The sequence below is a fragment of the Moschus berezovskii genome, chromosome 2 (assembly GCF_049115385.1).
Source record: "Moschus berezovskii isolate FMDL1 chromosome 2, NW_MosBer_1.0, whole genome shotgun sequence".
Taxonomy (NCBI): domain Eukaryota; kingdom Metazoa; phylum Chordata; class Mammalia; order Artiodactyla; family Moschidae; genus Moschus; species Moschus berezovskii.
Window position 1 is genome coordinate 130,789,602 of NC_142461.1, and position 16,305 is coordinate 130,805,906.

Consider the following 16,305-nt stretch of genomic DNA (forward strand, 5'->3'; position numbering starts at 1 on the left):
TTTGGTTTCTGTCAAACATCAGCATGATTCCACCATAGGTTTACATATGTGCCTTCCTTCATGAACCACTCATCCCACTCCTCTAGGTTGTTACAGAGCCCGGGTTTCAGTTCCCTGTGTCATACGGCAAATTCCCACTGGTAATCTATTTTATATATCTCTAAATTTACCAAAATACGGATAAAAAAATTAGGATAAAATGATAAAAAGTATCAGAGTAAAGTCTCACAAGACATAAAAGCACAACTTTTGATAGCATATTTTACTATAAAACTTATTTATTTCCAATAAGTATTAATCTTATTTTTAATTTTATAACTCTTCAACAATTTAAGGGAAAAATTGAATTTGGGCCCATTCCATCCATAAGTCATAAAAAATGGACTTTAATAGAAATTACCCTTCACTGCAGGATTCACTTTTTATAATAAAAATAGTTCCCTAACCCATCTATATTATTAAAATAAGTTTAAAGGATATGGACAATAGCAAACAAAAGTATTTCTGTCAACTGTTTGTAATGTTAGATATAGATCCCTGCTAACTTCTTAATTCTAAGAGGCAAGCATTGCAGGAATAAAGGGTATGGCACTTACTCTCCAAAAGTTCCATCAGCAATCTACTCTGGTAGCATTTTTATGAAATATAAATGACCATGGTTTAGTCATAAAATATATTTATTTAGCTGAGTTAAAAATATTTTTCAAAGGAGATAAAAATCTAATCAATAAATATTTGCCAGTGAACTATGAACTTAGATTTAATTTCGTTAGGAAATGTGTTGTGATTTCTATTACACGGCAAATGTTAGAATAAGAATTATAAAAATATTTTCTTCATTTTGCTTATCATTTGTATTACCACATGCAATGAGAGCACACCATTAACTAGCAGACAGAATCGATGCCACTGCTTGACCTCATCAATGACTTACCTAAAAGAAACTTCTCTTTTTATTGTAGCAATCTTCCAAATAATGTTTTCTTTTCAGTCAGCTACACTGGGTTTTTACGATTAGCTGATCTTAAAAAAATACAACCAAAAAACAAAGTATTACATTAATTTTAGATTTAAAAAATCATGTTGTAATAGAAAACAATGAATCAAAGTTTTTGCAATTTAACGATTAATGAGTTTATATTTTAGTTTTTATTACATTGTACCATGAGAAAAATCTAATTTTCTGATACTTACATTCACAATTGTCTCCAGACTCAAATCACATTTTCTCTTGGGTCATATTCAAAATTGTCTTGAAGAATGTCTTAAATCTGGAGGTCATGACCTGAAATATTGATATAATAATTTTATTTCAATGAACAAAATCATTTCCATGATAAATTAAAATTTTCAAAGAAAATGCCACTAGTAAGATGATATTTTTATTAAGCTACTGTGATTTTTTAAAATCTTTTGCTTACAATATTTGAGTTTTGTCACAAATATTTTTTGTTTTCCATTATATGGAGAAGTTTATATCAATTTTCATTTATCCAGGATGGTTGAAACACTGAGCAATTCACTATTTTACTTAAATAAATACCAAAAAAAAAAAAAATTTGAATACAATAAAAGAACTTTTAAATTAAACTGTTTTTTAAACTTCCTTTGAATAATTTGAGCTTTCCTGGTGGTTCAGATGGTAAAGAATTCATCTACAATGTGGGAGACCTGGTTTGATCCCTGGGTTGGGAAGATCCCCTGGAGAAGGGAATGACTACCCATTTTATCTAATATTTATTGGAATGTGTTAGTCTTGGTTATTTAAATCTAATTCCCTAGCTGATGTGGTTCCTCTCAGACAGAAACTACATTGATCTTGCTTTTCTTTGTGTCTGGAATAAATGAAAAAATGAAGCAATAAAGTACTTTAGGAGTTTAAGCTTACAATCAGGAACACTCATCGTTAACTATTGTGAATTATCATTTCTTTTATCAGAAGACTATAAGTAGTGTTTGAATCTATACTGACACTGAAAATTGAGGGGAAACTTCAGCATGTTTACTTTCTTACAAAATAAATGTCCTTTATTCACTCTTTGAGTTCAGTGGTTGGTTGGGTAGTTGGATTGAATAAACAGTAGTTTACTGTACTGTCTTTGGAAGTCATAAAGCTTAAGCCAAATTTAAAACATTAATAGTCCACATTTTTTTCTGTATTAAATGTGTATAAAATACAAAGTTGCAAAGGAAAATGTAAAAGAACATTATTTTATTTGGAAATCAGATTTTTATGAAACAATGCTCTGATGATTTACACAATGCAGGGTTACAATACCTTCAGTGTGTACATGGGCACAAAATCTGAAGGAACAGTTACCTCAAAAGACATATTTGAAGTTTTCCTCTGTCCAGCATATTTGAGAAACATTTCATGCAGCACTAGCAGCTATTCTGGAGAAGAAAATGGCAACCCACTCCAGTATTCTTGCCTGGAGAATCCCAGGGATGGAGGAGCCTGGTGGGCTGACGTCTATGGGGTCACACAGAGTCAGATACGACTGAAGCAACTTAGCAGCAGCAGCAGCTATTTTTGTTGCTTAGCTAATGAGTTTCAAAATCAGAGTTCCAAAAAATATCTTAGTGAAATATCTCTTAGTGTTCAAAGGATCATCCTGGCGCCAATAATTAAGATGAGTTTATTCAACTCACAAAATATTGATCAGTGCAAGTAATTCCACTTTTATAGCTTTCTTCACCCTATTCCCTGGTGATCTGGAAAGTGGGCTACTAGGAACAAGATAATATGCTGCACTGTGTAAATTTGTAGCATCCCTAATCAAGGGGGCAGGTTTATGATCCCGGGTTTTATCAAACTTTGAAGCAGCAAGTTTGGGTGGCAGTTTCTCAACATGGTGGATACTTGTACGCTTTAATCTGGTAATGTCTATTTCATGCAGTGATCCAATTTGCTTGAGTCATCTACCCTACAAAGGATTTAGCAAATTTCCTTCCTGGCAGACATATGGCATGAAAATGCTAGTGATGAAAGAATCACCCCTTTTACCAAGATTCTTACATCTTACATCAATTCTTACATCAATAATGTAAGAATCATAACTTCAGTTCAGTTCATTTCAGTCGCTCAGTCGTGTCCGACTCTGTGACCCCATGAATCACAGCACACCAGGCCTCCCTGTCCATCACCAACTCCCGGAGTTTACCCAAATTCATGTCCATTGAATCGGTGATGCATCCAGCCATCTCATTCTCTGTCGTCCCCTTCTCCTCCTGCCCCCAAACCCTCCCAGCAGCAGAGTCTTTTCCAGTGAGTCAACTCTTCTCATGAGGTGTCCAAAATATTGGAGTTTCAGATTCAGCATCAGTTCTTAACTGGGCATACAAATAATGCCACTGCAGATACATCTGAAGGTCAGTTTAGATTGAGCCTCATATTTAGGAGTATAATGGCACGATTATTGTCAGAAGTATGCTTAACTGTATGCCTCAGCTTACAATTAATCACACTTAACCAACTCACTGGTTCTTTGTATACAGCTTCTCATATGTTCATTTAGCAAGTGGTTCTCTCCTCTACGTTTAGCTTATTCCAGATTTTTCTTTCCTGAAGTTCACACTATATTAATTGACCAAAGATATTAAATAAATCATTGAAAGTTTCTCATATCTAGTTAAATTACTTGTTGACAATTGCATTTCATGTTGCTTGCTGAAATATAGCAGTTCCCATTCAATTTTGAAGAGAGATCAAGTACATAATTAATGGAGGTCAAATTAAATGACTAAATCTGCCAGTAGATTTTTCCAAGTGATCTCAGGTTTTTTTGAACAGGAAAAGCACTTCTTCAAAACTGAGAAAGTTCTAATTTAAACTCATAAATGAATCTGTAATCACAGTGGTACTAGTAGTAGTTACTGTCATTTTCTCTTTTTAACTGCTAGCCTAGTCTCACAGAGCCTACAAATACTATTATCATATCTCAAAATTAAAATAGAAGATTTGGTTTTACTATTAGAAATAAAATAGCTTTCTTTACTGTATACATGAAATAAAAAATACTTTATAAATAATCTACAAGATTCTTGCTCAAAGAATCACCAAAATAAAATTTAAATGACTTATTTCATCACAGAAAGAACTTTGACTTAAGACCTCAAATAACTTTTGGAAATATAGCTTCCTAGTCACTCATTGCTTTGGGTAGCATCATTCTGGGTTCATTTCTTAAAATTGCAGTAGATCAGCAACACAATGCAGTTCTCCATTTTTTTTAACAGTTTTGCATTTCCAAATCCATAAAATTTAACCAATCTACTTGGCTTTATCATTGTAAAAAAAAAAATGTTTTATTCTACCTAAACATAATGAATCAGTGTGACTTAATCATTTAACAGAACACAGAAACATAAATCCAATGCCTTTCAAAATTGCTTCTTATTTTCTCAAATTTTTATTATACATGTACACACTTCTCATAAATTTTTCTTAGTAAAAATTCTTATTTTTAGTTGACTCATCTAACCCTAATATTAAAAGTGTATGTTCACTCCAAAATTAAGACAAAAAACCAACTTTCATCTTCCACTCCTCCATTTCCAAAATATCTTGGATTGTCACAGGCCCTAAGCCATGTTCTCTCCTCCATTTATTTTTCAGTTACTATAAAACTGGCTAACAGAAGCATTTCCCACAAATATCTAATTTGCCATTAAATATCCCGAACCTTTGTGTGAGAAAAGTGAGGCTGTTTCCTATCCAAGTACATGCCTTCTTTTATTGCATATTAAACAAGCTTCATTTTTTTCTGATTCAAAACAAAGAAAAAGCACTCTTCACTCCCAATATCCTACATGTCTATGGCAAATGCCAACTTCTTTCTCTCATTCACACTGTGAAACAGATTGTGCCACTAGAAAAGTGTTCAAGTACAAGATCCTGGTCACTTTTTATTATCTTCTCACTGCTTAGTTTTTGGCAAAACCTGTCTTTGTGCTAGAATGATTCCTGCTAATTACCATCTTTACTTTCACTAGAGTCTTTGAGAAAGAAATGCCCTGTAAGTTTTTATTTCCCCACCCCCATCCTGACCAGGACTGTTCCTAACACTTTCAATACGTGAAGCAGTAAGAAATTTAAAATATAAAGAGACATCTCTTTCTTGAAGATCTGTTACTGGGATGTAAGAAACTCAGAATATTAAGCATTTTTTTTTAAATAGTAAGTCTTCAGGCTTTCATTATTGAATGAACAAGTAACAAATCACTGTTGTAGCATACACTAGGGTTCCACAGAGTGTGGGTTAATGGATCACCTGTATCAGAATCATCCCCAGAACTTGCTGAACACATTAGAATGTCTAGGCCCCAGAACAGAAACTTTGAATCAGAACCTTCAGAAGAACTTGGGAGTACTTTTTGTAAGCACCCAAGGAAATTCTTGGCCTGCTAAATTTTGGGAAGCACAATATAAACACATCATCCTCATTTGGCCATGCTGAAACCTGGACACACTTATATTCCTCTGTCTCTAGGTGCTGGCCAGACTATTTAAAAAGTGCTATTAAGTATAAAGCAAGCAAAATATTCTGCAGTGTTCCCAGGCACAATTACTACCTCAGGACTTTCAGAGCAAGTTATTCAAATATATATGTTAAAACATTTCAGGTAATATAATTATTCCTCTATTCTGTTTGTGCTTCTGGATTGTGAGCACATGAAGAATAGGAATGCATCATATTTGTTCAGTAGTTAGGATAGGAAAAAGAAGTCCAAAATAGCAGTGGCTAAAAGACAAAGAAGGGAAAAGCCCACAAAAATAGAATAAAGGAAGGTCCAAGCAGCAGAGTAAGGACCTCAGGTGAAGCAAACAGCCTTCTGCTTAGCCTAATTTGCATAGGGCAGGCTCAAGGGGAGGAGAAAAGAACATATAAAGAGAGGAGCCAAAATTGAGCTGGGGCTTCTCTTCTCTTCTCATCTTTTGGGTCAGCCCGCCTTCATGCCTCAAGGAAGTATTTTCCTTTGCTTTCTAAATAAAACTGAGCTATAACACTGGTCCATCCGTCACTTCAAATTTTTGCTGCAGTGACACAGAACCAAGGAAATTACTCCCCAGACATATTCATCCCTGTAACTTCAAACCCTAGCAAAGTGGGTGTATAAAGATGGTACAAAGATAGTAGGTTTTGAGTAGGTTATTTACAAAATGAATTCAATCAAGTTGAAGAAATCTGGTGTTGTAGGTTGTTCTCAGCTGTCTCAAACATAGTTTTCTGACACCTTTAAAAAGTCATTGCCCGGCTTGTACGCCAAGAGATTCAGGTTCAGTGCATCTTGATTGTGGCCAAGGGATAAGCTTTTTATCAAGTTTCCTAGGTAATGCAGGAATATGCAACTAGAGTTGAGAACCAGTGGTACAGACAGAATCCTGTGGTAAGCAGAATAACGAGCCTCCAAAATTCCCATACTTAATCCCCAGAATCTGTGATTTTAAGGTAATGGACCTTAAACTAGGAAGATAATCCTAGATTTTCATGAATTATCCTGGTAGGCCTAAACTAAGCCCTTCAAATAGAAGGGGAACTGATGAGTCCATCAGAGCAGTGCAGCAGAAGGAAGGAAGCAGAAGATAATAGCAACAAAAAGGAGTTGATCCACTGTTGCTGGCTATGCCACGCAGGAGCTCATGTACAAGGACCAGAAACCAGACTCTAGGAGACAAAGGTGCCCCTTAAGCTAACAGCCAGCCTGCAAATGTGCCCCTCAACTGTACATCCTCAAGGAACTGAATTTTGCCAACAACCTGAATGAGTCCAGAAGCATATCCTCTCCAGGACCTTCAGAAGAGAACACAGCTCTGCCAACACTTGGCTTTGGCCTTGTGAGACTTGAAATAGAGAAACTAGTCAAGCCCATAGGGCTTCTGACCCATAGAACTGTGAGATAATAAACATGTGTTGTTTCAGACTACTAAATTTGTGGCAATTTGTCAGAGCTGTGAGAAAAAAACTAACTAGAAATCCTTACCCTTATAAAATATTAGTTTTCCCATCAAAACTAAGTGGTAATTTTCTGCTTGCCAACTGGCCAGTCCTTCCTCCTAACTTTAGAATGCAGATCCTTTTCAATTAATATGGGCCTATGTCCTGATAAATCATAAATTGAAAATATTATAAGTTGAAAGTGCATTTAATACATCTAACATACCAAATACCATAGCTTACTTTAAACATACTCAGAACACTTACATTAACCTGCAGTTGGGCAAAATCATGTAACACAAATACTATTTTATAATCAAGTGGTGAATATCTCATGTAATGTATTGAGTGTGTGTGTCAGTCACTCAGTCGTGTCCGATTCTTTGCAACCCCCTGGACTCTAGCCCGCCAGACTCCTCTGTCCATGGTATTCTCCAAGCAGGAATACTGCAGTGGGTTACCATTTCCTTCTCCAGGGGATCTTCTCAACCCAGGGATTGAACCCGGGTCTCCTTCATTTCAAGCGGATGCTTTACATCTGAGCTACTAGGGAAGCCCAGTGTATTGAGTACTGTACTGAAAGTGAAAAACATAAAGTTGTATGAGTACAGAATGGTTATATCAGCTGTTTATCCTCATGATCTTGTGTATGATTGGGAACTTTGGCTCTTTGCCCTGTCCAGAATCACAAGAGAATGTCATATCACATATTGCCAGCCTGGGAAAAGGTCACAATTCAAAAGAAAGTAGGGTTTCTACTGAATGTGTATTGCTTTCATATTATCATAAAGTCAAACCATGCTAAGTTGGAGACTGTCTGTATATTCATTAATACTGCAAGGCCATCACATTAGCTAAGAGAATTTCTTTCTAGCTGCTCTTAAATTGCTGTATGATTTTGAGAAAATCAACTCAACTTTTTTCTGCATGGTTTATCCAACTAGAGAAGAGAGTGGATGGGATCACCGACTCAATGGACATGAGTTTGAGCAAGCTCCGGAAGTGGTGATGGACAGGGAAGCCTGGCGTGCTGCAGTCCATGAGGCCACAAAGAGTTGGACACAACTGAGCGACTGAACAGAACTGAACTTATGCAACTAGAGAATAAATACCCAACTTGATCTTTAGCTTCTTATTTTCTCTTGCATCCTGGTTAGAAGATGTATGCTGTAGTCAGAGAGCCATAACTACAAACTTAAGCTTATACAAACTTAAACTCACTAAAGTCTATTTCTTGTCCTCAAAGTGGGTGTACAAGTAGTGGTGTAATCAATGCTTCCTAGAATTTTTTATCATAACACATCTTGTCAGTGTGTTAAATTGCATGATAATGTAAATAATTTGTCTTATAATAAATACCCCAAAAGCATTAGCTCTTGCTATTATCATTATTACTGAAAAAAGTGAAAATATTAGTTGTTCAGTTGTGTCTGACTCTTTCCAACCCAATAAGCTGTAGCCTGCCAGCCTCCTCTGTCCAAGGGATTCTCCAGGCAACAATACTGGAGTGGGTAGCCATGCCTTTCTCCAGGAGATCTTCCCAATCCATGTTACAACAATTTGTCACTACAACACTAATCTCAACTGAATGAACCAGGAAAGTCCAGCATAAATATTTTATGTGACTTAGCCAAGGTCACACAGATACTTAGGGCTGACACCAATTTAAGAACTCAGAATCTCTGACCCTGTATGTAGCTCCCTTTGCCCTGGACGATCGTGATTCAGAGGATTGAATCATTTATTTGGATAATTAAGGATTAATAAGTACAGAATACATTTCTATTTTACTTTTTCAGTTATTTTACTTAACCATCCATTCATTGCATTTTATTTTTATTCATAAAACACATTTTTCACACAATTTCTTCTTTTAATTCTTTTCCTTAGAAATGTTGTGACTTTTTTTTTAACATATATTATTTAGAAATATTGTGATTTTTTAAAAAACTTACATTAGTAAATGACTTGACAATTCAGACTTGCCATTCTGTTAAGGTACCAAAATAAAAAGAATATGTATTGTCTCACTCTTAAGCACTTTAAAATGCAACTTAGATGATGAAATGCCTCTAGAAATTCAGTTTGTCATCTTACCCTATTTATTGAGCAATTACTTTCAGCTAGTTGTATCGGGAGACAGAAGTGAACATAAGATTTGTGCTGTCAATGCAAATATTCATCAAGTTAGAGAGTGGTAATTTTATGCTGATTTTAGAGACTTAGTTCAGTGCTTATATAAACAGTCCATAAGAAACATTCATGAGGTTCTAAAAAGGAATGATTTCACAACATTTAAGACAGGAAGCCAAGGTTGGGCCTTAGGCAGAACACTGTTAGTCAATGAATCAGAGCAAGTTACACACCTTCCCAGGTGTCTGATTTGTAAAACAAACGAGTAGGATGTGATAAATACTGAATAAAGATTCAACATTTATATCTTAAAAGATAGTTAATATAGGAACAGTTTTGTTGAAAGTAACCCAAGTCCAAAATATTCTTGAATCAAAGTCATTCCTGACACTGTTTTTCCTGGCTCAGGAAGACTTTCCCCAGGTCTCCTACTACCAATTACCCAAAAAGAGTGAGTTTGAATCTAAGGCAGTGGAAAGTGGACCACTTGGCTAAATGCTTTTTCTTTTGTTATATGAGAATTCAGGGCAAATGTATCTAAGCCAAAAATAAATACAAAAATCACATCTTGATTTCACCTCTTTATATACTGCCTCTTTTTGAGAGCCACTATTACTTTTGAAAGGTCATTTACAAAAAAGTCTAGTTCTGTCTTCTGCACTGCACAAAATTGAAATTAGAAAAGCAAACATACTTCATGAGCCCTCTTGCCAGACTTTTCAGAATGGAACCTGATCAGTTCATCTAGGCCAAGCTAAACTTATTACCATCATCACTGGAATAGCCTTAATGCTTCTAATACTGGAAACCAACAATTTCTGAAATTTGGCTACATTGGGTTTTTATCTCTTTTTTTCACTTAACAGGAAATGACCTAGGTAAAAATTTAAAAATCATAGGGTGCCAAAAATTACAGCACATGTGAAGGAATGATTCAACAATATACTCAACAAGTTAATTAATGAAAGAATAAGAAAGATTATTACATTTAATTCATCAAAATCTTATGCGTTACTTAGCATATAAAAGCACATCTAACGCATATATATGGAATTTAGAAAAATGGTAACCTGAACCCTGTATAAGAGACTGCAAAAGAGACATAGGCATTTAGAACAGTCTTTGAGACTCTGTGGGAGAGGGTGAAGGTGGAATGATTGGGGAGAATGGAATTGTAGCATGTATATTATCATAAGTGACCAGTCCAGGTTCGACGCATACATTTTCCTCTGTTCATTTCTTTGCATTTGTGCTTTTTTAATAAAATTCTTTTTTAGAAATTAAAAAAAAAAAAAAAGCACATCTAGAAGGACCTGCCAACCCACTCCAATGTTCTTGCCTGGAGAATCCCAGGGACGGGGGAGCCTGGTGGGCTGCCGTCTCTGGGGTCGCACAGAGTCGGACACGACTGAAGTGACTTAGCAGCAGCAGCAGCAGTATTTAGAAAGGTAATAAAATCTCTCATAAAAACCTCCAGAAAGTAGTTTTGAAGAGACGGACATGACTGAGTGTCTAACGCTTTCTTTAATAATAACTATTAAACTCCAAATGCTGAGAAAACATATATTGTAAATATTGTCCCATTGACTAACAGTGCAGTTTTCTTTTTCCAGAGAGTGACTGAAATAAAGTAACACCCAACTGATATTTATAATTAGCATAATCGAGGAACACTGTGATATCAGTTACAAGCAGAGGCAGTAGTTATGCTGGCCACAAATATGAGTTAAAACTTGGTGATTTTAAAACCCAACTCAGCCTCACACTTGCAAGTTAAACAACTTCAATAACAATAGTTTTCTCATTTGCAAAATAGTTTTAAACCAGAAAGCTATTGTGAAAATAAAATGAAATAATATATGTAAATATTTTACAACTCAATAAGTGTTAGTTGTTTTTATTATTATTAAATTACATTAAAATTTTTGAAATATAAGTAAGTTTAAGTTATTTTGTTTAAGCTATTATAGGTTTAAGTTATTTGCCACAATTTTAATAGCATTATAGGTGAAAATTAATCCTATATTTCAAGATGATTGTCATAAGCATCTTGACTTTTTATATTATGCTGAAATGTTTCTATTCTGTCATTTAAGTCAGTTATGAAAATATCAAACTGAGTGACAAGTCTATTCCCAAATATGTCCTAGTTAATAAATAACTGCATATTTCCTAATACTGCTCTAGCAAATTGTCTGTACACACTATAATCAGTCACATTGTAAAGAATATAACAAGTTAATCCAATTAAAAACAAGATATGAAACCTCTCAAATTTGACTTTATGTTAACTGTAACAACTTTTACTAACAATGTATTGGAACCAAAAAGAAAAACATTGACTCTATGCTTACTTGCTTATCTAATGAACATTCCAGGTTGAATAGCTGAATAACCATTAACGAAAGATAATATTGTGATTAAATTTTGGACTTCATTTTACCCTCTGAAGTACTTACTCACAGGAATTATTTTCCCATTGTGGGTATAATTAGCCATTTCCGATGATTCTGGTCACCTTCTTTTTATTTGAAAGAGGCAAGTGGCCAAATATCAGCCCAATTAGTAAAAGGTGGGAGGGAACCTAAAAAAAATGCTTTGTACTTGATGGGACATTTGCTCCAGGAGATTTAATATGGAAAGAATTGCTTGTCCAAGAGCATAGGAACGAAACACATCTTTCCAGCTCTTTGGATTACAAACTTTATACCTGCTTATCCACAAAGTCAGGAGTCAAGTTCTATGCAAAAACGTGTTTTCTTCCTCAGACAATAAAATCAGAAAATATGTAATTCTACTGAAATTTTAATTTAAATTAATATAGTGAGTGAAGTGAAGTCCCTCAGTCATGTCCGACCCTTAGCGACCCCACGGACTGCAGCCTACCAGGCTCCTCCATCCATGGGATTTTCTAGGCAAGAGTACTGGAGTGGCTTGCCATTGCCTTCCACCATAAATGTTATGGTATTTTTGTTTTTTGACGTTTTCCATTTCTCTCAAATCAAACATTCATACAGCACCTATTAGCATGTAGGAAGCATAGGAACTCTACTGATATGGTCAGTCCAGCACGTTTTCTTTTTTTTCCCTAATAAAATGACTCTCTGTTTCCCCTGGAAAATCTATTCACTCTGGTTGAAGTGAGGCTGCCCTGCTGAGGTGGGAAGTGATTGAAAAGAGGTCAGATTAGCACAATCCTCTGATTTAGGTTGATTTAGGCATGGAAACGGAGAAGGCAATGGCAAACCACTCCAGTACTCTTGCCTAGAAAATCCCATGGATGGGGGGGCCTGGTGGGCTGCAGTCCATGGGGTCGCTGAGAGTCGGACACGACTGAGCGACCTCACTTTCACTTTTCACTTTCACACATTGGAGAAGGAAATGGCAACCCACTCCAGTGTTCTTGCCTGGAGAATCCCAGGGATGGCGGAACCTGGTGGGCTGCCGTCTATGGGGTCGCACAGAGTCGGACGCGACTGAAGCGACTTAGCAGCAGCAGCAGCAGCAGCAGGCATGGAAATGTGGTCTAAGCTATACCATCAAAATTCTCCCTGGGACATTTATTTTAATGTTATCTGGGAAGATTTTCTGTTGGAGTTGCAAAGCAAATAGTACATTGTTATTGGGCTGTCCTCACCCATTCTTCTTGGTGAAAGAAATTCCTCCAGTATTCTTGCCAGGGAAATCCCATGGACAGAGGAGCCTGGCAGACTACAGTCTGTGGGGTCGCAAAGAATCAGATATGACTGAGCATGCATGCGTGCAGTCATACATCCTTTCTATCATATAGAGAAAACCTGTTCTAAAAGTGAAGCCAAGCAGAGATAATCAGCTGAGAGCTGGAGATTGGTAGAGAATCCATCACATTTTCATTTTCTTATAGGAGTGAAAAACATAATTTATATACAAAAATGCAGATTTTTTATCCCATTTGTGGCATGTTTTAATTGTGTTATTATAAGCTGTAACAAAAAAAAAAATAACATACAGGAGAATTAGCAAGAAAAAAAAAAAAGAAAAATTATTGAACTATAGTTCATTCCTGGATATAAACCCTGGTTAAAATTCTTATATCACAAATATTTCCCTTTTATGAAGTTATTAATAGGTTAAAAAATTGTGAAAGGACAAAAGGAAAGAAGGAAGGAAAGGGAGGAAATAAGAAAGGGGGAGCAAATAAGGAAGGACAGAGAAAAATCAATGTGTGTGTGTCCCAGGTAAATGCATGCTTTATTTAAATTAACTCTATTTTTTATTACTTTTCTAAATTATCAAACAGAATGTTGATAATACTGAAATTTGTACCATTACAAATTTCTTTTTCTCACAACCATTAGACACAACTCCGTCTTAATATTTTTAGTATACTCATTCCTTCATTCAAACACTTATCTAAATATAAAATTTATATATATTTCAAAACCTATTTCAAGTACTAGAGATCCAGAAATGCTTTTTTATCTTGAGATAGTAAAAAATTTGATAGGGGAAAAAGATGTAGAAATGTCATTAATAAAGTGTGCATGTATGCTCAGTGGCTCAGTCCTGTCAGTCTCTTTCCGACTCCATGGACTGTACTCTGCCAGGCTCCTCTGTCCATGGAATCTTCCAGGCAAGAATACTGGAGTGGGTTGCCATTTCCTACTTCAGGGGATCTTCCCAACCCAGGGATCAAACCCATGTCTCCTGTATCTCCTTAATTAACAGATGGATTCTTTACCACTGCACCACTTGGGAAGCCCAATAAAGTGTATAGATAGTCAATAAATGTTTTTTAGTGTTTGATTAGAGAATGGTGCATTTTACCTGGGAGAAGTGTGTGTGTGCGTGCACGTACATGCATGTGCTGAGGGAGAAACATACACAAAATGACACTTAAGTAGAGGTTCAATAAATCTGTAATTTGATGGACTTCCCTGGTGGCCCAGGGGTTAAGACTCTTCCCTTTCACTGGAGGGAGCATGGATTCCATCACTGCTTAACAAACTAAGATCCTGCATGCTGTGTGGCATGGCCAAACATTTATTTTTTCTTTTTATTCAGTAATTTGAAAGTGTCAGGTACTAAACAGATGCAAGTATATAAGATGCAAGACCTTCTTGAAAGAGAGGGATGCAAATTAAAGATGGTATCTTCTGTCATGTTGAAGAGTTTTGATTTAATGTTGTAAGCTAGAGATTTTCATCTCTGTGCCCACTCTAATTGCTGGTGATGGCAGGCAGCACTCTTGCCCTGAGCAGTGACTGGGTTGAGTCTTGACTCAGTGAGCTTCCCTGAGGCATCGGTGATGTCTGCCATGGGCATCATCCTGAGAAGTCATGGCATGTTTTCTAAAAATTTGCTAACCCAGCTGCAAAAAAATAATAATGATAATTGTAGAGGAATTAAGCAGTAGAACACTATGTCAATATTTTCCTTTTACAAAGTAGGAGGATTAATTCAAAGATGGTGACAAGGGCAGTTGTACAGAAAGGGAAAAATTCGACTACTGCAATGACTTCTAAGGAAATGAGGCAAGAAAATAATCCGGGACGCTGGAGCTAGGATTAATAATGATGGGCATAGATAGGAATATAAAGTCACAGATATTAAATAGATTTAATCTATGAAGATATGAGAATTCAGCTGAGTGTAATTAATGAAGTCCCTAATTGAAGTCCTTAAAGGAAGTCCCTCAATTCTAATATGAGTTTCTGGCTTCCAATAAGGAATATAGGGAATACAACAGAGGAAAATAGATGGTGGGAAAATACATGAGTATAAATGAGATATTTTGATGAAGAAAGTACCTGAATATTTGTCTACATAACTCTGAAAATTAGTAAGGAAGGGCCTTGAAATAAAATGTTCACACTCGTCATCATATAATTAATAATAACAACTGCTGCTGCTGCTGCTAAGTCGCTTCAGTTGTGTCTGACTCTGTGTGATCCCATAGGCAGCAGCCCACCAGGCTCCTCTGTCCCTGGGATTCTCCAGGCAAGAATACTGGAGTGGGTTGCCATTTCCTTCTCCCAATAGAACAGCAAAAGGTGCCATTTCATCCAGAAAAGCTGTCTATAATGGGAAGAGAATAGACAGTATACTCTAAGAGATATATATGGAATTGAATTAGAGCACATTTCAAACACTAGTGGAATTTTAGACAGTCCTTCCTTCAAAAGGAAAACTGTGTGTTAATAGACAGTACAGGTAGAGCATCCTAGGGACTAGGAACTAGAAACACAAAGGCATAGGTTCCTAAAAGAGCAAGGCTTGTGTGAGTAGGGTAGAGGTGCTGGCCTGCAGGAACTTGAGGTTCGTTAGGGAATCAGTGGGGGGAAACCTGGATATGTGACTTGAGACATTTCCTAGGCACCCTGTCCCATGGCGCGCTCTGCTACTGCTGTAATGTTGCACATTCCAAACAACTTATTTTTAATTATTTAGTCCTGTGACTAAATCTGGGTTATACTTTAAAAATAGATTTTCCAGTGCAAGAGAAGTTGCACAGGAAGAAGCTCCTTGCTGAATTAAGCCATGCTTAAGTGAGAACGGCTGCTTAAGAACAACACGTTCCCTGTGAAAAATGATGGCAAGTCCCTTTCAGCGAGTCTAACCTTTACAGAGTGCTATTATCAACTCAATTGTATGTTTTTTCCTGTTTCACAAACATGTTCCCAAAAGACTTTTAAAATAGCTTTCTTTCCTGCTAAATTGTTGTGCCAAGCACTTTTTCTGAATCTTAGCCTTAACTGGACCAGGATGTGTTAAAGGAAAAAAAAAAAAAAAATGCCCTGTCACGGTTGACATGGTGTAATAGGTCTTAACAACATCAATAAAGCATTTTTCTAAACTGACTACCCCTCCTCTCACTGAATCTTAAGACTGTGCATCTTCATGAAAATGCAAAATACCCTGAAGAAACAACAGAAGAGACAAGTTACCAAACAAAGTCATCATTTTAAATCAAGTGAAAAATCTGTCCACTGAAGCAGGAACTTCTTCCAAATAAGAGAAAAAAATCACTACAGAAAATAAATGTTTGTTTTGTAAAGTTAAAATAATCTAAAGAAAATAAATTAATCATATGAAATGGTTCTTTAGGTACCCAGTATGTTGATCTTTCTTTTTTTTTTTTTTCTTTTGGAGGAAAAGAAAAGAATCATAATATCCGGAAATCTGTCTTGGTCACTTCAAAGCGAATCCCATGCATTGCTGGGGCACAGCTGTCAAACTGCAACTCAGCTTGTTG

General features: G+C 36.1%; 1 protein-coding gene across 3 annotated transcripts in view; it reads right to left on the reverse strand.

Moving 5' to 3' along the window:
* The window catches only part of CALCRL (calcitonin receptor like receptor), a 135,772-nt gene that overhangs the window by 52,153 nt on the left and 67,314 nt on the right, over positions 1-16,305 (reverse strand). For all 3 annotated transcript variants that reach the window (XM_055397068.2, XM_088830756.1, XM_088830762.1), the window contains 2 exons: positions 1,195-1,285; positions 935-1,023 (listed from right to left, as the gene is read on the reverse strand). The gene's annotated coding sequence lies outside the window, so the exon portion shown is untranslated. The remainder of the gene's footprint in view (positions 1-934; positions 1,024-1,194; positions 1,286-16,305) is intronic.